General features: G+C 50.5%; 1 protein-coding gene across 1 annotated transcript in view; it reads left to right on the top strand.

Moving 5' to 3' along the window:
* Positions 532-22,733, top strand: part of PALD1 (phosphatase domain containing, paladin 1) — an 83,319-nt gene continuing 61,117 nt past the window's right edge. Inside the window, 1 exon segment of the mRNA XM_021073790.1 lies at positions 532-827. The gene's annotated coding sequence lies outside the window, so the exon portion shown is untranslated.

Here is a 22,733-nt window from a genome sequence, read left to right on the forward strand (position 1 = left end):
GTCCAGAGAGGGCAATCACCTGGCTCAGTTTGCACAGCACAGCGAGGAATTCCCCCCCCCCTCCCCCCGCATTCTCGGTCCTGCCCAGGCTTGGCCTGGTTTTAAAAAACAGAGATGGGCGAGGGTAGCCCAGGCCCGCCGATCTCCCGGAGAGCTGGAGTCTGGGAGGGGGTGTGGCGCCGAGAGCATTCGCTTCTTTCTCCTGCCAGGGAGGCTGGATGTAGGGTTTGGTCATCTTCCAGAACGAGCCGAACTAATGACAAGGGAAGAGGAACTGGCTTCCCAGGCAGTCTCCCCCGCCCCAAACTTTTCCTCCCAAGCGGAGGGTGGGCGGGCGAAGGGAGGAAGCGGGGCTGGGGAAGGTGGGGCCAGCCGTTCCCTCCCGGCCCGGCCGCCTCGGCTCTGGAATGCCAATCGGGACGCGGCTTGGTGAGTGTGTCTTTAAATCCGAGCCCCCCGCCCCTTCCGAGGCTGGGGCCGGGGCTCGAGCTGGCGGGGAGGCGGCGGGCGCGTTGATTGGCGGGCTGGCCAGGTCCGCCCCTCGGCGTGGGGGTCGCGGGGCGCGAGGAGCCGGGCGGCGCGCTCTAGCTGGGGCAGCTCTCTTCGCCGGCTAGCGCGGGCTCCGGATCTCCTGGCCTCGCCTTGTCGCGCCTGGCTTGCCAGCCTCCAGAGCCGCCTCTGCCCACGGATGGGCTGGGGAAGTTGGGAGGAGCGAGCCGGAGCCCGCGCCGTGCGCACCCCGCTGCTGCCAGACTCGGCGCCCGCAGTCCGGGCGCAGCTCGCCGGCCGAAGGAGCGCGGATGCCCCCTGGAGCGGTGGGCTGGCAGGTACCGATGCGTCTGGACCCAGAGCTGGGGAGGGAGGGTTGATTCGGGAGTCATCTGAGCACTCCTGGGGCAGGGGGATGCCCCGACCGCGCATTCCCATCCCCCAGAGCGCACGCCCACCTGGGCTTCGCGGAGTGGAGAGGTCCTGGGCCCCCATCCAAACCCATAGGGGATTGGTGCCTGGGAGAAAAGCGGAACCTCAGCTATTAAACAGTGAGGCGCAGTTGAGTCTTTCTGTCTGTCTGGCTCTGGGCTATACCCACTTCCTCCAGGAGGTTTCCTTCGGCCTGGGTAGATGTTGGGCTAAATGTGGGCTGGCCACACCTGCAATCTTCATGGCCAGGCCTGGGAGCAAGGCCGGTAAACTGGGCTTCCTGTGCAGCTGCGGGGAGGGAAGCTTCATGATGCACACCTGGCGCCCTGGGCTCATCTTTAGGGGCTTGAGGTCCATGGAATTGGAAGAGTCCTGTGGTCCCCGCGGGTGCAAGCTTTGCTGCTGGGCCTCATTTTCATCCTCTCCCTCTGTATGCCTGTGTCTCCCAGGGGAGCACCCTTTTAATCTTCAGAGGTTTTTTTTCCCGGAAGGGGCAAGTGGCCTGTCAGAAAAGCGGAGCGCGGTGTGTGGGAGATGGCTGCCCTGGACTCTTGAAGGGATGGTTGTGTTCTCTTTTGGGGAGTCAGAAATGGAAATAAAGCTCCCCAACATCAGGAAGCTTCCCAGCTTCTCTACTCTCCACCAGAGTTCCGGGCACCAAGTCCTTGGCTTCCTGCAGAGCACCGTGGACCCAGGGACTGAGCGCTTAAATGCCAGGCACTGGGCTCTGCCAGGGAGAATGGGAGGAGTTGGAGGGGTCCGTCCTCAGCCGTTTGGGGGAGACACGATGTGAGCACAGAGAAAGTTCGTGAATACTGGGTTTCCATACTGCTCCCAGACGAATAATATTAGTGAAAATACCAAAAGGCTACACATGATTAATTGCTGAATGAGTGACACAGGCTGGATCACCAGGGAGCTGGGATCCAGTTCTTGTGCAACCATGCAGGTATGTTTAAAATGTTCTGGCTCCATATCCATCCTTTTTTATTTCCCTGTTAGTTGTTAGGGCCTCTCACCCCCCTTCATGGACAGGGAGCAGCAGGGGTATTCCCCAGCCCGCTCCCAGGTGGGTTCTTTGCTTTTGTTCTTTCTTTCTTTGTCTTTTGTCTTTTTAGGGCCGCACCTGTGGCATATGGAGCTTCCCAGGCTAGGGGTTGAATTGGAGCTACAGCTGCTGGCCTGTACCACAGCCACGCGGGATCTGAGCCACGTCTCCAACTTATACCACAGCTCGAGGCAATGCTGGATCCTTAATCCACTGAGTAAGGTCAGGGATCGAACATCCTCACACATACTAGTCAGATTCATTAACCACTGAGCCGCGACGGGAACTCCTGTTTTTGTTTTTGCTTCCTGGTGGATTTCTGAAGGAATATATTGGTTTCTGGGGTCAGGCAGACCACAGGACTCTCTCAGCCTCCCTGGAGTTCCTGAGGTTTGGGGTCTTGATCCAGCCTTACATGAGGAAGTCCTCACTTCCTTTCTGAAGAGTCTGTTGCAGGGAGGCTGGGGATGAGCCTGGCAGGCTGGAGGCCCTGAGCCAGACACTGTTTCCTGTGAGTGCAGACAATCTTCCCCTCACTGGCCATAGGGGGTTGGAGTTGGGGTGGTGGAGGTGGGCGGACCTGGCCAGGCTGGATTGAGGTGAGTGGTACGTAGGGCATCACTGACGTCATCTCTGAGGCTCTGCTGTGTCTAGGGCTCTGCCACCTCCCCCAGCATCCCTGGCAGGTCTCTCTTTCTGGAATGCTTTGCGGAGGTGGCAGTGTGCTCATGCCCATGGCCTTGGGTGCCGTTCTGGGGGTGGGAGTTGCTGAACTCACCCTTTAGTCCTTGGCCAGCACTGTGAGCACATGGGGGAGCACACCCACCTGCCTCTAGATAGATGGCACACACAGGGTCACCGGGGCACAGGTGGGGAATGCTGGCATGGGCAGATGTGCTCAGATTTACAGCTGCATGGGCAGGGCCAGGGAGGAACAGCGTCCAGATGGGTGGGAAGGCAGACAAAGGCAGACAATGGGAGGCGGGCAAGCACCTCAGGGCACAGACACGTGCAGGGGTAGACAGTGTGAACATACAAACGTGGACCACGCACGGGCTGCAGATACTGTGTAGACGGATCTACTCGGGCATGGAGATTTGGCTGATGGAAGTGGACAGACATATGGGCGGGCTCATGGGAGCACAGACATAGCTGTGAGCTGGCATTCACGTGCATGAGATGTGGAGCCACACGGATGTGGCTTGAACCCCTGGGCAGGGATGGAGTTGGCTGTGAGCCCCGGGACATAGACCCTTATACCCGCTGAGTCACCTGGCAGCGAGACCAAGACACAGTCAGAGGTGGGAACTGAGAGGGAGTCCGGGGCACCTGCTGTTCAGGTATCCCTATGACAGTGGCAGCAGAGCCTGAAAGTTGACGTGTTTGGGGTGGTGGCGGTGCAGGTGTTGTGTGGTGTGGCTTTGTTTCTAGACTCCCACTTTGGGGTTTGAAGATCCCAAAGGGCTCAGTATCCTCTGTTTCACCCTTTGAGTCCTCTGACCTTCTCACTCGCTAAGTTACAGGACCACGTGCACACCTGACGCACCTGCAGGGATGCTCCAGACTTTGAGGCTCATCTCCCTGGTGTCTCCAGAGTTTCCTGAAGTGTGGCAGCCAAGGGAGGGGAGGCACCTGGCTGGGGACTCCCCTTCTGAGCCCAGGCCTGAGGGTTTCTGGCAGGGAAGGGACAATCCCAGGGGGAGAGAAAGAGTTGACATGCCCTTGGGTCTTTGATGAGACCTTTGCTCTCTGGTATGGACTGCCCCTCCACCAAACCCCAGGGTGGGACAGGAAGGGCTGTGGCCCAACCTGGAGATGGGGGGATACAGCTGGACACTAACTCACCGCGTGACCTGGGCAAGTTGCCTACTGCCTTAACTCACTCATCTTTAAAGTCTAGCTCCTCCTGGTGAGAGTGAGATAATCAGTGGAAAGCACGTGGCCCAAGGTCTGGTGCAGAGCAGACATGGAGGCAGTGGAGCTTTGGTGACCAGCCTTCCCCTGTGGCTAGGACTCTCCAGAGCTACTTCAGCACCCAGGTGCTTGGCCTTGGGAAGGCTGGCAGGCCAGACTCCTCTGGTTTGAAAGCTGGAGGGCTTTGTCCTCACTTCCTGCCCACCAGTCGCTCCTTAGCCCTGTGGGACCTCTACATGCTTGCAGGCAGGGTGTATGAAGCTTGGGCCTGCGCCTGCCAGGCCTCTGGGAGGGGAGCCAGTGGTTTGCTAAGAATAGCCCCAAATTATGGCTCTGCTTCCCAGTGGGCAGCCATGCACCTCCTGGGTCTGGGCCAAGGGGCTTGCAGATGGGCCTTTCATTTTTCCTGTAACTGGCACTCAGCAAGGGGCTGAGCTCAGGAGCAGCAGGCTGGGTGTGGGAGGAGGCCCTGCTGCTCCTCCTAGGTCTGTGGCTGGGATCTTTGGAAAGAGAAGGCCTGGGGAGAACTAGCCTTTCAAATCTCTGAATTCCTCTTCCACTCAGAGCTTGTCCTGACAGCTGACCACCTTCCTACCCCTCAGTAGACCTGTAGTGATTAAGAACATGATTAAGAATATGGATGTGTGGGAGTTCTCGTCATGGCTCAGTGGTTAACGAATCCGACTAGGAAGCCTGAGGTTGCGGGTTCGATCCCTGCCCTTGCTCAGTCGGTTAAGGATCTGGCATTGCCGTGAACTGTGGTATAGGTTGCAGATGCAGCTCGGATCTGGCGTTGCTGTGGCTCTGGTGCAGGCTGGTGGCTACAGGTCCGATTAGACCCCTAGCCTGGGAACTTCCATATGCCACAGGTGCGGCCCTAGAAAAGACACACACACACACACAGAGAGAATATGGATGTGTGTATATCTGTAATTGAATCACTTTGTTGAACAGCAGAGATTATCACAACCTTGTAAATCAACTATACTTCAATAAAACTTAGAAAAACAAAAAACTTCATGTAAAACCATCTCACAATGATCCCCTTCCCCCCAGAAAAAGAACAAGATGGAGCCCTATTAAAAAAACAAAAATAGTAATAATACTGGGTCTGGAACCAGACCACTAGTGTCTGAATTTTGGCTTTCTTCCTCTTTAGCTTTCTGGCACCAGTCAACTCACTTAACCTCTCTGTGCCTGATTTCCTTGTGTAACAGGATTAATAATAGTAACTCCCTTATAAGAAGGTCATAAGGATGAAAGGTCTCCATAGCACACGGAGAGCCCTTGGGGTGGCTTGTGGCTCATAGTAAGTGCTCTTTAGGTGCCACTCTTGCCATGATTCTAGTTTTCTCAGCAGAGGAAGGGAGCTTTGAGGCCACAGAGGCTGGGTGCTTGCACAGTGCCTCACGGCAGGGAGGCACCCGGATGGCATCTTGATTTGGTTCCTGGCCTTTCCTGGACCCGGGTTGAGTCTGAGGTACAGGGGACCAAAGGTGAGTGAGACTCAGCCCCTGCCAGGTGAGAGAGGCACCTTATGCCACACCCCACTGCTTCCCGGGGTGGTGCCAGCTACGGTTGGAGCTGGAATGAGGGGAGGGCTTGCCTGGGGACGAGGTGGCACTTCAGGTGGGCTTTGAAGGATGGCCAAGAGTTTGCAAGGATGAGAACGGCTTCCCAAGCAGAAGGAGCAGCCTGTGCAGAGATGTGACAGCTTGGTGTATTTGGGAACATGGCGCAGATCCACAGACCTGGGGTGGGGCCCACCCTCAGCACTTCGGGCCTGTCAGGAGAGACCTTGCTGGGACCTGCTGTCCCTCCCACACTGGGCTCTGAGGCAGCCCTGGTGTCCCTATTAGGACATAAGCTAGAGGCCCTCTGGAGTTTTGGCCTTCCGCTCTCCTTTAAGGAATCATGTTCGTGGTCCCCTCATTCCCCAGGGGACACCCTCCCCCTGATCCTCTTATAAATGCCCACCAGCCCTCCCGGGGGCCCCTCATTTTTGAGCTGGGGCTTCAGACTGCTCCCGCCCCAGTATCAACATGCCTACTTTTGCTCTTAGCTGAGGATGCCCATAGGTAAATAATAGGTCCCCCTCCTCAGGAATGCATCGAAGCCTTTGAAACCTCTCCTAAGGAGTGAATGCCTAATAGTGGAATTCCTGGACCTTGGAAGGTGTTTTATTTCCTGTAACTGACAAGTGGACTGGCTTTAGGTCTAAAGAATGCCCCTGCTTGTCCTGAGGCTGGGGCACTTTGATGAGGGAGAGACACGGGGCATCTGGGGTAACCTCTATGCCCATGGCAGGCCATGGGGAGCAGCTGGGAACTGGGTGTGCCGTTTCTGACCCCGTGGGCTCCCAGGGAGCAGGGCTTTTGGAAATTCCAGGAGGGAGGGAGGGTGTGGTGCTGGACTGGCTGTGGGTCCAGGGCTTCCCGCCCTCACCCATGAGAAACAGCCCCACTGCCAAGAGGTTAGGTCGGGGGCATGCAGGGGGGAGAGAAGTGGGTGCCCTCAGATGATCTCGGACTTTGCCAGCCTCTGCATCCTGGCAGGCCATGTGGCCTCTGTGCGGGCCTTCCCCAGGGTGGAGGGCGGTGACACTGGGCATTTTGGAAGATTCTGTTTAGAAAGCACAGAGGGGAACTTCTCCCCTTTTCTTTTCCTTTCCCTGGAACTGCAGACCCCAGGAAGGAGTCAATCCCAGGGCTGCTGGTCACAGAGCGGCTGGTGGATGTGTCCACATTGATGGCTGTACTGTAGTTTCTGAATCTTTCTCCTGCATCCCTGAGGTTGGTGCTGACCCCCTCAGCTTCCCAGGGCCCTGATTGGCAGGGCCTAGAAGACCTCTTCCAGCTGTAGTTGGCTCTCCTGTGCCTCTGTGTGGATTTGTGTAGTTTTGATTTGGCATTGCACTTGGTCCAAGGTCGTGGGCGCCCGCTTTCTCACTTAGCCCTTAGCCCTAGGAGGGTGCTCCCAGCCCTGCCATCTGCCACCCCTGAGCTGAGGGCTGAGAGGTGAGGGCCTAGACCATGCAAACAGGTGTCCACTCCCTCCTCCCTCCCCTGGTTCCGAGCTGGGGCTCAGTGAGGCTTTGCGGAGACAGAAGGAAGGCTTCCTGGAGGTGGTTGATTCCAAGCAGGTTTCTGGAGGAGGGCGGCTTTGGGACAGAAGGGGTCAGTGTGTCCTGGGGCAGACAGGTTGGCAGCTGGGCGTCAGGGTGGACGTGCACGCCTGCTTGCTCCTTCACTGCCTCCCACCCACAGCTGCCAGCGGGGGCTTCCTCTTCCTGTCTCGGTAAAGTGTCTGGCCGGAAGGAACAGGCCCAAGGAGTGGGAAATTTGCTGGGTCGACAGAAGAGGAACCCTTGAGGCTTCCCCTCCTGTTATAGCGGAGTGGCTCCTTGCTGAGGCGCACTGTTTTGGTCAGCGTGCTTGGAGTCTCACTGATAGGGACCCTGTCCTTTGTGGCTGGCTGTGCTGGCGCGTGGGTAGAGAGAGGGTAGGGATATGAATGCTGCCTCCCCAGGAGGGGGGCCACCTGTGCTCAGATTTGCCTACTCCTGGCTCTGTCCCCCAACCCCAGCCAGTTGGGTCACTGAAGCTCCGAATCTGCAGTGTCATGCTTCTTTCCATGACACTGTCATTGATGTATATGTGAATCCCATTCCCTGCATACTTACTGACATTGGCTGTTTTCATTGTTTTTAAGTTTTTCCTACTTTAATAATTCAAAGTAGTGCTTTCGTACTATTGTGTGGGAAGTAGATTCCAGGAGCTAGGAATCCCGTGTTGTGGTGTTCTCAGGCAGCCACCTGCTCACCCAGGGTGGGCTTGGCTTGTCACTTAAGAGTTTTGTTTTAGCCTCTGTCTCCTGAGCCCTTGGGGACAATGTAGGAGGGAGAGGGGAGTGGGCCTGGAAGGGAAGTGATGCATAGGTGGGTTTGTTGATTTCCCTGTGATTTCTCCAGCTTCATGCTGCTCAAACTTGGGTAATAGGTCGACCCCCCCCCCTTTAAAAATAGCTTTATTGAGATTTAACTCAACCATTGAAAGTACAACTCAGCCATTGAAAGTGCACAATTTAGTAGCTCTTAGTGTATTCACAGAGTTGTACATCTGTTACTACAGTATTAATCTTACAACATTTTCATCAGCCCCAAAAGATACCCTGTTCTCATTAGTCATTGCTTCCCACCCCACAGGTCCACTTTCTGCCTCTATAGATGTGCTTGTTCTGGACATTTCATACAAATGGAATCATAAGTATGTGGTTTTTTTTTTTTTTTTTTTTTTTGGTGGACTCCCTTTTAAAGGAAAAAAAAAAGCATTGCTTGTTGACTTACATTTTCTTATACCTTAAATGTACAAAATGTAAAACTAGGTGTAAGTGCTTAGACTTACATAGTTTTCATCTAACTATAAAGCCAACATGAAATAAACCCAGAGTGAAACAATAAAGCCAGAAAGCTGACCCATTTCAAATGAAGAGTGTTCATTTAATTGGAAGGAAGTGAATTGAAATGAAATTGCCCATGTTGGGTTGATAGCGGAGAGCTGGCCTGTTTCCCCTGCTTTTGTCGCTCGGGCCAGCTGTGCAGAGTGGCCTTCCTAAAGTTTGGCCTGGCTGGCTAGTTGGGGGTCATTTTGATTACAGTTGTCCCGTGGCAGCATCCTGGGGGGTTGGGTGGGATTGGTTTCAGGACCCCCACGGATACCAAAACCACTGCTGAAGCTCCAGTGACTTAAGTAAAATGGCTTAGTATTTGCATATAACCTATGCACTTCCTCCTCTATCTGTTAAATTTCTCTCTCTCTCTTTCAATTACTTATAATACCTAATATAATGTAAATGTTATGTAAATAGTTGTAAATACAATGTAAATGCTATGTAAATAGTTGCCAGCACACAGCAAATTCAAGTTTTGCTTTTCAGAACTTTCTGGGATTTTTTTTTTCCCAAATATTTTTTTTGTTTGTTTGTTTGTTTTTGTCTTTTTGCCATTTCTTGGGCCGCTCCCGCGGCATATGGAGGTTCCCAGGCTAGGGGAATCAGAGCTGTAGCCACCGGCCTGCACCAGAGCCACAGCAACACTGGGTCCAGCCGCATCTACAGCCTACACCACAGCTCATGGCAATGCCAGAGCCTTAACCCGCAGAGCAAGGGCAAGGATCGAACCCGCAACCTCATGGTTCCTAGTCGCATTTGTTAACCACTGCGCCACGACGGGAACTCCCTTTTCCCAAATATTTTTGATCTGAGGTTAGTTGAATCCGAGGATGCAGAACTCAAAAAGATATGGGTGGTTGACCCCACTCACATCTGAGCCTAAACTGCCAGTGAGTGAGTTCCCAAATGTCTGCTTTAATAGTGCATCACTTGATAACCTGGAAAACTAGCTCATTTGATCGAAGATAAGGGTGAAATATTGGTGCTACTGAAATCTGCATCTAATGGCTCTTAAACCCAATTCCTCCAAGAATTTGGCACGGAGATGCTCAGTTCACAGGCCTGCTCTCAGCAAGAACAGGGTCCTGACTGCTGAGATGCCAGGCCTCTGAATTGGGCACATCCAGGCTGCCAGGGGCTCTGGGTGGCTCAGTTCTCCACCCCATTCCCTTCTCTTACTTGAACCACAGCCTTTGGCTGTGCTGTGTGCAGTGATGTTATCTGGCCTTCCCGAAGAAGGAACTGGATCACTAACACAGAGCAGGCTCCAGCCCCAAATTGCACAGTGGCGCCTGCTTGTGAGATGGTCACTTGAACGATCTAGGGCCTGCTCATTCCTTTTTTTAAATTGAGGTAAAATTCACATAAAGTTAACTGTTTTAAAGTATGCAATTCAATGGTATTTAGTACAGCCACAAAGTTGTGCAACCTTTACTTCTCCCTAGTTGCCAAACATTAAAAATTTGTTGAATTTTATTGTGGTAAGAACACTTAACCTGAGAACTCCCCTCTTAACAAAATTTTAAGTGTACAATAGCTTTTTTTTTTTTTTTTTTTTTTTTTTTTTTTTTTGTTGTTGTTCTATTTCTTGGGCTCCGGCATATGGGTTCCAGCTAGGGTTGAATCGAGCTTAGCCCCCTACCCAGCCACGCACGCGGTCCGAGCCGCATCCCACCTCACCACTCACCAACGCCGATCGTTACCCACTGAGCAAGGCAACCGACCCGCACCTCTTCCTTCGTTCTAACCCTGCCCCCCTCCCTTTTCTTTTTCTTTTCATGGCCACACCTGCAGCATATGGAAGTTCCCAGGCTAGAGGTCAAATCAGGGCTGCAACTGTGCTGCACCACAGCCACCGCAAGACCTGTTCTGCCTCTGCAGCCTGTAACACAGCTTGCAGCAACTCAGGATCTTTAACCCACTGAGTGAGCCCAAGGATTGAATTCACATCCTCATGGAGACTGCACTGAGCCACAATGGGAACTCCTAATATCTTTTTTTTGACTGTAAGGGCAGTGGTGTACAGCAGATCTCTGGAGCTTATTCAGCTTGTTTAACTGAACCTTTATGCTCCTCACTTCCCTCTCCCCTTGCCCCTGGCAACCACTCTTCCACTCTGAGTCTATGGATTTGACTGTTTAAGATACCTCGTATATGAGTGAATGCATATTTGTCTGTGACTAGCTTATTTCACTTAGCATAATGTCCTCAAGGTTCATCCATGTTGTAGCATATTGCAGAATTTCCTTCTTTTTTTTTTTATATATTTCTTTTTATTTTCCCACTGTACAGCAAGGGGGTCAGGTTATCCTTACATGTGTACATTACAATTACATTTTTTCCCCCACCCTTTCTTCTGTTGCAACATGAGTATCTAGACATAGTTCTCATGAATTTCCTTCTTTTTAAAGGCTGAATAATATTCCATTTTCTTTATCCATTCATCCATCATGGACACTTGGACTGCTTTTACCTTTTGGCTGTTATGTCTAGTGAACATGATCTGCTAATATCTGCTTTGAGACCCTGGTTTCAATTCTTTTGGGTAAATACCTGCAGTGGGATTGCTGGATCATCTGGCAATACTGTTTTTAAGGTTTTTTTTGTTTTGCTTTGTTTTTGCCTTTTAGGGCCACACCTGGGGCACATGGAGGTTCCCAGGCTAGAGATCGAATCGGAGCTACAGCTGCCGGCTTACACCCCAGCCACAGCAACGCAGAATCCAAGCTGCATCTGCGACCTACACCGCGACTCACGGCAACACCAGATCCTTAACCCACTGAGTGAGGCCAGGGATCAAATCCGAAACCTCATGGTTCCTAGTTGGATTCTTTTCTGCTGCACCACGACGGGAACTCCTGTTTTTAAATTTTATGAACTGCTATGCTGTTCTCTATGGTGGTTGTGCCATGTTGCGTTTCCATCGACTGCATGCTAGGGTTCCAATTTCCCCACATCCTTGCCAACACACTTCTCTTTTTTTATTTTTGTTTTATAATATCCATCCTGACAGGTGCGAGGTGATAGCTCATTGTACTTTTGATCTGCATTTCCTTGATGATTAATGATATTCAGCATCCAAAACCTTTCATCACCCAAAAGGAAACTCTCTGTCTATAAAACAGTCACTCCTGATGCTCCCCTCTCCCCAGCCCCTGGCAACCACTAATCTGCATTCTGTCTCTATGGATTTACCTATTTTGGGTACTTCATAAATGGAATCATATAATTTGCGACTTTTGGTGTCTGGCTTTTTTCACTTGGCTTAATATCATCAAAGTTTATCTTTAGTATCTATCAGTGCTTCATTTCTTTTTATAACTGAATATTAATCCACTGTATGAATATGCCTCATTTTATTTCTCCATTTATCACTTTTGGTTGTTGTGACTAGAGCATTCATGTTCAAGTCTTTGGATACCTAGGAATGGAGTTGCTGGGTTATATTTTGGGGGTTTGGGATTTCTGGAGTTAGATAGTAGTGGTGGTTGCACAACATTGTGAACGTATTAAATGCCCTTGAAATTAATTAATTAATTAATTTAATAAGGGTGATTTTCTTTTTCTGTCTTTTTAGGGCCACACTCGCAGCATATGGAGGTTCCCAGAGGCCACAGCAATACCAGATGCGAGCTGCATCTGCGACCTACACCACAGCTCATGGTAACGCCAGATCCTTAACTCACTGAGCAAGGCCAGGGATCGAACCTGTAACCTCATGGTTCCTAGTCGGATTCATTAACCCCTGAGCCATGATGGGAACGCCAATAAGGGTGAATTTTATGGTATGTGAATTACATTCCAACTGGGGCGGCAGGGAGGAGCTCACAGATCCTAAAGCAGACAGCTTGGAGTCTGGATTGAGTCATGGTCTCAGCTCTGGACAACCCAGAGTCCTCCATCCCCTCTTGGGATCCTGCGGACTTCCTGGGTGGTGGTCCTCGTCTGGGGTGGTGGGTGGCGGTTTCCTGCCTCCCTGCCTGGGCTCATCCCGCACTTTCAGGCTTCTGGGTGCGAAGGGCTCGCTGTGGAAGTCCGTCCCCTGTCTCCCCACCTGGGAAGTGGGTCCCTGAGTAGCTGCCCGGGCTGGGGCTCTGTGAGCAGCAAGGCCTGTAGCGGCTCAGACATGCTGCCCTGACTTCCCTCCACCCTGCCTTTCCCCCTCTCTGGCTTTCTCGCTGCTCTGCAGAGGGGGCCACACAGGTCTTGGACCAGCTCCTCTTTCTTTCCCCGTCTCAAGGCCTGCTGTTTCCACCTCTGTTCGTGCAGCCCTTCCCTCTGGTTGTTCAGGCCAAACCTGCAGTCGTCCATGGTGCATCTGTTTCTCTCCCACCTCAGAAGCACGTCAGCCAGTCCTCTTGGCTTCACCCTCAGGATGGTTCCAGCACAGACCGCCTTGCTGGCCCCAGGCTGCCAGCACCACTTGCCCAATGACGGTGGACTCCTAGCAGGCTGCTGGCTTCTGCTCTTGCCCCCTGACAGATTCTTCTGACACAGCAGCCAGGGTGACCCTGTTAGAGTATAGAAGTCAGATCAGGGCACTTCTCTGCCCCATGTCCCCCAGTGGTTCCTCATTTGCCTACAGTGCAGGCCAGTGTCCTCACCCCAGCCTCCAGCACACCTCCACCTGGTACCCGCCCTCTGGCTTACCTTGCTCCAGCCAAATGGGCCCCCTCATGGCCCCTGCAAACCCATCTCAGGGCCTTTGCACAGTTGGTCCTCCCCACCTGGGGTGATTTTCCTCCCTGAGCCCCAGAGCTCGCCATGTCCCTTCATTTAAGTCTTTACTCAAAGGTGGAGCTTCCCTTGGATGCCCTAAACTGTCCCACCTTGTCACCACAACCCTTTGCTTTTTTTTAATCACATATCATCTGATATACTGTATATTTTACTATTTTACATAGTTTATTTCTGTGTCTCTAGCTAGCGAGTATGAGGCAGGAATTTTTATTCTGTACAGTTAGCTCCTAGAGCAATACCCTGCATAGTAGGTGCCCCAGAAGTGATTTTAGAGTGGCCGCATCAACAGGGAGGAAATCAGCCCACTTAATAGAGGAGGAAACTGAGTCTCAGAAAGGTTGACTTGAGCCTAGTCTCGACTCCCAGCCCAGTGCTTTTTTGGCTGAGCCCTGGTTTCTGGTTTCTGCCTCCTCCTCCCTGTATCCCTGTTTCCAGGGGCAGCCGTGCTACATCTTGTGGGTTTGAGGCTTCCAGGCTCCCCCTAGAAGCTCCCTTTGTTACCGTAATTGCAGGGTCGGCATTTGTGCAGATGCCGTAGCAGCCTGCCCCCCTTGTTGAGCGCGCACTCTGGGTTCAGCAGGTGAGGTGGATTTACTTCTCGCTGAACCTCACCACAGCCGCCTGAAGCGGAGGAACTGTCATTTCCCCCACTCTGCGGATTGGGCATGGAGTGCTGTCACGTAGAAGGAGAGAGCTGTCAGGTGGGCAGAAATGGAAAGGCTCCGGAACCGCGAGGATGTGGGGAAAACAGCCCTCTGAAGCCATTCCACCTGCCGTACCAAGTGCCACAATCTTTTGGATAAGTAGTAATATGGCAGTTATCTGGTCTTTAAAACACATAGGGCTTTTCGTCTCAACAGTCCACATTTTGGTAGCCTGTCCTAAAGAAGTAAGACCGATAGGACGTAAGTGCCCAGGGATGTGCAGCCACGCCCCAGAGACCACACTGTCTCCTTTCACTTCTGTGTTCTCCATGCGCGCGGGCTGCTGGCACAGACTGCATCCTCTGCCTGGTGTGCTGTGACCATCATATCTAAAATAGAGACAGGCCCCAACTCACGATGGTTCAGCTTAGGATTCTTCAGCTTCATGATGGCGTGAAAGCGATACATGTTCAGTAGAAACCATACTTTGAATTTGGAATTTGGAGCTTTTCCTAGGCTCGTGATATGTGCTGTGCAAATCTGGTGCTGCTGGGCAGTGCAGCTGCAGCTCCATCAGCCGCACAGTCACATGGGTGATGGCGACCAGTCTGCACCCACACAACTGTCCTGTTTCTCACTTTGAGTACAGTATTCAGTAAACTACATAAGGGGTTTGACACTGTATCATAAAATAAGCTTTGGGTTAGATGATTTTGCCCAACTATAGGCTAATGTAAGTGTCCTGAGCATGTTCAGAAAGGGCTTGGGTGATCCTGTTTCACTGCAGTGCGAATTCCTTAAATGCAATTTTGACTTGTGATATTTTCAACTTAGGTTGAGTTTACTGGGATGTAACCCTGTCATAAGTCGAGGAAGATGTGTATATCCTTTTATTTTTTTTTAAATTTATTTAACAATTAAACAATTTTTTATTAAAAAAATATTTTTTTAGTGGCTGTACCCATGGCACATGGAAGTTCCTGGGCCAGGGATTGAATGCAACCCGCAGCTGCGACCTATGCCTTAGGTACAGCCATGCTGGATCCTTTAACCCACTGTGTCAGGCCACGGATCAAACCTGCACCCCCACAGTGACCCAAGCCATAGCAGTCAGATTCCTAACCCACTGCACCACAGCGGGAACTCCTGTATATCCTTTTCCTGCCTTTCTCATTTTCTATCTCAGCATATCAGCCCTTGGAGCCCTCATCACAGTGTACACAATGTGTCATTATTGTATTTGTTGACTCTCTCTCTCTCTCTCTCTCTCTCTCTCTCTTTTTCTGTCTTGTGGGAGGTCTGCTCCTAGTTGCCTATCTGGCTGACATGGTCAATACTTAGTAGCTATTTGTTGAATGAGTAGCGATACAATGAAATGATATGACACCCTTAGTCAGGGTTGGAGTTAGATGTAATTAGCTGGGAGGGATGTCTATGTTGTCTTGCGCTCTAGAAGGAAGCTTAAAAGAGCTGGGCTTGCACTGGATGGGAAGGGCACACATTTTTTTTTTTTCTTTTTTTGACTGCGTCCATGGCATGTGGAAGTTTTTGGGCAGGGGATCAAACCTGAGCCACAGCAGTGGCAATGCTGAACCCTTAACTACTAGGCCATCAGGGAGCTCCAAAACCTTTTTTTTTATACATCTTTGTTTGACTTGTGACAGTAAGCATAAATTCTGTAGTTAAAAAAAAGAATTTTTTTTTTTTTGGTTAACAAAAAAATTGTATCTGGTCAGAGGGAGCATCAGGACTTGATCCCTAGGCCTTCTGACTCCCAACCTGTGTTCTTATCTACCACCCAAAACCTGTGTAACTCTTCTGCATACGGCTTTCAGTGTCACCTCACTGGGGTCCTCAGAGGAAGACAGAGTATGCATTAGTAGTTGGTTGTATTTTATTTTGTAAATTGAGATGTAAATTTCAGAAAGTTAATCAGAGCATAGTTTGATGAATTGTTAAAGATATATCACCTATGTAACCCATCCCCAGATCAAGATATAGAACATTTTCAGTGGCCTGGAATCCCTGAGATCTGTTTCTAGTCAATTACTGGAACATCCTATACTCTCAAATGGTCATGCATCCAAGTGCCTTTTAAGGATTGGTCTCCCTTGTTCTTGAACTTGATGTAAATGGAATCAAACAGTGTGAGCTATTTTTAATCTGGCTCCTTCTGGCTTCTTCCTCAACATAAACTCAGAGATTCATCTGTGATGCTGCTGCTGGTTCCTTTTCATGGCCATATAGTATTCCATTGTTTGGGTGTTTCACAGTATGTGTATTTTTTTCTATAGATGGACTTTTGCCTTATTTCCAGTTTGGGGGAGGATTATGAAGAAAGCTGCTAAACACCGCTGCTTGTCTTTTGGTGGACACAAACACTTCTCTAGGGTGTAGATCCAGGGGTACTTGCTGGGGGATGGGGTAAAATCCTTGTTTTATTAGGAGGGAAACTAAAGAGGCTTCAGAAGCTCTGAAGGGGAAGTGACTTCTCAAGGTCACAAGGTGACTCATGGGGGAGCTCATCCTATCTACCCCAGCCTCCAAGCCCTCTCACCCCTGGCCTTGCCCACCTTCTGCCCCCAGCTGTGGTCTGCTGCTTCTCCCTCCAGCCTTGTGTAGGGGAGTGGCCTTGTGCTGGAAAGCCTGGAGGAGTGGCTCAGTCTGGGGCTGGTGCACATCTGGCGGGGGAGCTACCTCCTTGAAGCCCTCATTGACCTTGGAGGTAGCCTGTGTATCTCTTCCTCAGCTCTCTCCACTCAGTTCTGTGGTACCAGCTTCCTGGGAGGTGGTGCTTTAGCCAGTACCATACCTGTCCCACTTGTATCATACCTGACCCTGAACTCTCCAAGGACCGGGACAGAAATGAATATGGAAATTCAGCTTTTTGAATGGGCCTTATTTATTTATTTATTTATTTTTATTGAGGTAAAATAGACACACCTCAGTAAATAGTGCATACACACATATATAAAATCTACCCCTTTAACCATTTTTAAGTGGACAATTCAGTGGCATTAAGTGTGTTCACACTATTGGTTCACCCCTTACCACCTTCCAGCTCCATAATTTAAAAATTGTCCCTGGTGGCCTAATGGGTTAAAGATTTAGTGTTGTCACTGCTGTGGCTCAGGTTCAGTCCCTGACTTGAGAACTTCTGAATGCTGAGGGCATGGCCAAAAAAATTTTTTTTCCCAAGTGGAAATTCTGTGCTTATTAAACACTAAGTCCCCATTACCCCCTGGCCCTGGTAACCCCCCTTCCACTTTCTGTCTCTGAATTTGCCTGCTCTGGGTATCTCTTATAAGTGGAATTCATTGTAATTGTCCTTTTGTGTCTAGTTTTTTTTTTTTTAAACACTTAGCATAATGTCTTCAAGGTTCATCTGTGTCTTAGCATGTGTTAAAACTTCATTCCTTTTGAAGGCTGTAATCATTCTTTTGAGCGTTCTTTTTTCTTTTTTTCTTTTTTTTTATGGCTGCAGCCAGGGCATATGGAAATTCCCAGGCTAGGGGTTGAATTGGAGCTACAGCTACCGACCTACGCCACAGTCACAGCGACGTGGGATCCGAGCCATGTCTGTGACCTATACCACAGCTCATGGCAACACTGGATCCCCGACCCACTGAGCGAGGCCAGGGATTGAACCTGCAACCTCATGGATACTAGTCAGATTCATTTCCGCTGTGCTACAATGGGAACTCCCCTGAACATATTTTAAAGGCACTTCAGATCTTCAGGATTGAGTGAAGGCATCCACTTGACAGTGGAAATGAAAATAAATAGTATTTATTCACATTTACTAGGTGCCAGCCCTTCCCCTATGTTGTCTCATGTAATCCTCATCACATCCTTATGAATTCGTACTAATATTAGCCTCATTTTACGGGTAAGGGACCTAGGCTCAGAGAAGTTCAATAACTTGACCAGGGTCACACAGCAAGTCACTGGTCAGCCACGATTGGACACTGGGTCTGCCTGCCTGCATAGCCCATGCTCTGAGTCCCCACTGCTACCCAGAGCAGCACCCATCCCAGGCATACAGTCATTTCCTCGAATCCTTCTCATTAGTTGATCAGAGCTGCTCAATTGGAACTGAGGGGGGCCAGCTGGCACCAAGGAGGCAGTGGCAGCGGCCCCTGCTCCCTGGCCCAGGTCCCCCTTCCTGGGCCCTGGCTTCTGATGAAAGCCTGTTTGTGAAGCAGCCTCCCGGGGCTGGGCAGGGGTCTGCAGGGACTGCAGGGACGTGGGCCTCAGTGCCCCCAGCACAGGCTGGCAGGGCAGCCACTAGCAGGATGTCACTCTTGGCAGGACTTTTCCCTGAACAAATAGCTACCAGGAGCTTCAGGATTGAGAGGAGAGATAAACAGGAAGAGGGAGAAACTGAGAGCTATTTTCCCTGCTCTTGTGCCCTGTTGTTTTCCTCCCTATTGTCCCTTGGACCCTGGAGGGTTGAGCTGGTGGAACCTTTCACCTGTCAGAAACCACCTGGAGGCCTGAGGAGCCACGCCTGGCGGGTGTTAGGTTTTAGGGTTTCAGGTTTTTTTTTTTTTTTTTTGGTCATTTTAGGGCCACACCCATGGCACATGGAAATTTCCAGGCCATGGGTCAAATTGGAGCTGCAGCTGCTGGTCTACACCACAGCCATAGCAACATTGCGTCGGAGCCACGTCTGCAACCTACACCTCAGCTCCCGGCAACGGCAGATCCTTAACCCACTGAGCGAGGCCAGGGATCGAACCCACATGCTCATGGATACGAGTCAGGTTCTTAACCCACTGAGCCACAAAGGGGACTCCTTTTTTTTGGTCCAGGTTTTGTTTTGCCTGTTGGACTGGAATAAACCTGAGCGCCGGGGCCAGAGAGGCCCCACTTTGAATCTTGGCTTTGCTGTGTCTTTGCCGTGTGATCCAAGTTAATTCACTCAGCCTCAGTGTGGGTCAGAATGGAGAAATAACATAGTGAACATTCATTGAACACTGGCCATGCGTGCTTAGGAAGGCATCTATAGGGATGATTATCTCAGTTAATCCTCTCAGCCTTTGAAGGTGGGCAGGGTTATTGTCTTTATCGAATAGCTGTTGAGGCACAGAAAGGTCAAGTGCAAGGTCACACAGCTGGTGGTGGTAGAGCTTGGGCTGGAACTTAGGTAGCTGTGTACTTAGGGTCCTACTATTTTATCAGTTTGCCTCTGGTGCAGAACTTGGCACCCTGGACTATTGGTGCTATGAATTCCTTTCCCTTCTCTTTTTACAGAGAAACCAAGTTTAGTTGGGGTGCTGGGGTGAGGCCTGCAGAGCTCTGGCCCCCACAGTCCCAGAACAATATTTAACCTTTGCTCAGGAGGTTCCCCTCATGTTGCCTCCTCCATGCAGCCATCTTAGATTGACACAGGGTGTCATCATGCCTCTTTCCTATTGCCCCAGCCTGGCCAGCCCATCTCACCCCTCAGAGCAGCATCCTAACTCTCTAGCATGGTCCCCAGTGCTCTTGGGGCTCAGACCGACCTTACCGTATCCTCTTTTCTGGCCTCACAAGTACCTTAATACTTCCTAGGAAGCCTGCATAGTGCCAAGCCTCTCTCTGTCTATGCTGTTTCCTGTGTGCAGAAGGATTTTCTTGTCAGTCAGGTGCTTTTCATCATTCAAAGCCCAGTTTAGTGGCTTCGTCTTCCAAGAAGACTTCCTGGAGTTCCCGGCCCTGAGTTAGTCTTTCCCTCCTCTGGGCAGCTCAGTGTAATGGGAAAGGCCATGGGGTCTCTGGCCTGTTGTCAGCCTCTCTGAGACTCAGTTTCCTCATGTGTGGATTGGGGCACATAGGACGAGGAGAGGAGAAAGCCTGGGTTCTCATTTCCTGGCCTGTGTAGAGTTGGCCAGGGCGGGTGAAGCTTGGCCCCCTCAGGGTTAACTCCCTGCCGTGCCAGGGGCGGAAGCAAGGAGGACAGAGTGTGAGATGAAGTCACTTCCCTGCCTGGGGGCCTGCCGTGTGCCTGGCCTTCTGCATTAAATCCTGTTTCCTCCTTGGCCTCTGCGTGCCCACCCACTCCAGGCTCCCATGACCCTGAAGGTCGCCAGCAGGTGGGGCTCCCGTTGGAATGTTGGCCTGTCATTCATCCGGTGAGGTCACTTCCTGTCTGGATAAGCTGGCCACTTTTCCTGCCACAGCCTTCCACGTGGGGGTTTTATGGGATACATGGGTGTGGGTTTCAAGGGAGGCTACCCGAGGTCAAGTTCAGTGCCCAGCCTACGCCCTTTATTCTGAGGGCACTGAGGCCCAGGGAGGGCAGGGCACTTCCCGGGGTCAGGCCTCTGGGCCACACTCCCATTGTGGGGCCTCTCTGGGCTCCCCCTGGGGTCGCAGGGCTGCCGCATAAGGTGAGGAGATCACTCAGTCTCCCTGAGCCTCGTTTTCTTCTTCCGTGGAACCTGGGGGCACCTGTGTGTCAGATCTGCCTTGAGAACAAATCCCATCTGCCAGGGAAGTCCTTGACCTTGTTAAACCCTCTCCACTGCAGGGACCCTGAGGCTCATTGGAGGTTCAGGAACTGACCTGGGTCTCTGGTGGGGGATGGTGCTGGGAGTGTGCCCAGGATTTTCTGACTCCAGCATCCTGGTTTCTTTTCGGGGGAGGGCAACTTGGGGACATTGTCACGCCTCTCATCTTCTCCCGCAGGGTCAGACTCTCCTTGGGCAGTCGATACAGAACCATGGGTCTTGGCCTCGGTGCGGTGTACGTACTGTATAGTTCTTTTCCGCCCCCCCCTTTCTATAAATAGTCTATGTTCATATAGGAAAATCAGAGAAAATAAGATATGTAGGAAGATTAGAAAAATCACCTGTGATCCTACTTCCCAGTGATAGCCACAGTTTTCCACTAATATTTGGAGACTTGTCCTTTCAGGTGTTGGTGGTGTGTGTGTAAGCGTGATTGTGTGTGTTTGTACATAGGAGCCCTCTCTTCTTTTTAATGGGACAAAACTCTAAATTACTCTTTAGCAGGATTTTTTTTTTTTTTTTTTTTTTTTTTTTGGTCTTTTTTGCCATTTCTTCGGCAGCTCTCGTGGCATATGGAGGTTCCCAGGCTAGGGGTCGAATCGGAGCTGTAGCTGCTGGCCTACGCCAGAGCCACAGCAACGCAGGATCTGAGCCGCGTCTGCAACCTACACCACAGCTCACGGCAACGCCGGATCCTTAACCCACTGCATGAGGCCAGGGATCGAACCCGCAACCTCATGGTTCCTAGTCGGATTCGTTAACCACTGCGCCACGACGGGAACTCCTAAATTACTCTTTAGTGTCTCTCCCCCGCCACAACTGAACAAATGCAGTAGGCACTTTCCTCTGTCAGTAAACAGCTCCTTTGAAGTTGAACACACATCACCAGTGTTCAGCTTGATGACTGTACAAAGTGAGCACAGCCTTCAGAGCCTCACCAGGTCAAGGAGTAGGATTCCTCCAGCCCCTAGACCCTGTGCCCCATCACCAACCTCTCCTTCCTGCTCCAGATGTGACTTCTTGCCTGACTTCCAGCACCTTACACTAGTTTGGCCTGACGTTGAGTTTTAGATAAATGGAGTCATATGGTATTTGCTTATGTTGGCTTCTTTGGCTCCACATTCTGTTAGTGACAGTCACCTGATGCTCCATCCAGTTTAATGACAATGTGATGATATGTTGGACTTTGAACTCTACTGATGTAAAAAAGATTTCCAGTCTTTGACTAATATAAACAAATCTGTACCGAACACCTTTGTAGTCATATCTTTGATTCTTTCCTTTCACTCAATTGAAGAATTGCTGAGTTGAAGGGTGGCACATTTTTAAGGTACTTTAGAATTTTTTTTTCTTGCTTTTTAGGGCTGTACCTTCAGCATATGGAAGTTCCCAGGCGATGCGTCAAATTGGAGCTACAGCTGCTGGCCTATGCCACAGCCACAGCAACGCAGGGTCCGAGCCAAGTCTGCGACCTACACCACAGCTCATGGCAATGCTAGATCCTTTAACCCACTATAAAGGAGGCTAAGGATCGAACCTGAATCCTCATGGATACTAGTTAGGCTTGTTACCCCTGAGCCATAACAGGAACTTCCAGTATTTTAGAATTTTTGCCAGATTGTCCTCCAGGGAGCTGTGCTAATAAGTTACATCCTGCCAGGCGCTTAGGAGGGAGCCAATTCCTGCTACCACGTGGAGACCAGGTGTTTTCATCCTGCTGTACCTTTGATACTGTGAAAGGCAATGTGTGGCATCTCATTGTTCCCAGTTTTTATTTTTTATTTTGTTTTGCTTTTTAGGGCCGCACCCATGGCATATGGAAATTCCCAGGCTAGGGGCTGAATCGGAGCTGCCGCTACTGGCCTACACCGCAGCTCATGGCAATGCCGGATCCTTAACTCACTGAGCGGGGCCAGGGATCGAACCTGTGTCCTCATGGATACTAGACTGGCTTGTAACCACTGAGCCATGCAGGAACTCCTTGTTCCCAGTTTTAAAATTACAAGTTAGGGTGAACATCTTTTCTCACATTTATTGGCAATTTGCATCTCTTCTCTGTTGGATTTTTATTTTTGGTATGTTTACTCTCAAGACATACTTGTTTTCTCATGTGGGAGAAAACCCCTCCATATTGAATATGATAAACAATAAAAATATGTTGCAGATGTCTTTTATCCAAGTTGTCATTTGTCTTTTAAGTTTGTGGTTTCTGTGTTGGTTAAAGCTGACTATTAAAAAAATTTTTAGGGGAGTTGCCTTATGGCACAGTGGGTTAGGGATCTGGCATTGTTGCTACAGTGGCCTGGGTCAGTGCTGTGGCTTGGGTTCAGTCCCTGGCTCGGGAACTTCCTTATGCCGTCGGTATGGCCAAAAAAATTAAAGAAAATTTTTTATGACATATAGTTGATTTACGTGTTGTATTAAATTCTGCTGTACAGCAGAGTGACTCATTTATACATACGTATTTTCTTTTTGTTTTGTTTTTGGCTGTACCCACAGCATGAAGTAGTTCCTGGACCAGGG

The sequence above is a fragment of the Sus scrofa genome, chromosome 14 (assembly GCF_000003025.6).
Source record: "Sus scrofa isolate TJ Tabasco breed Duroc chromosome 14, Sscrofa11.1, whole genome shotgun sequence".
In the NCBI taxonomy this organism is placed as follows: domain Eukaryota; kingdom Metazoa; phylum Chordata; class Mammalia; order Artiodactyla; family Suidae; genus Sus; species Sus scrofa.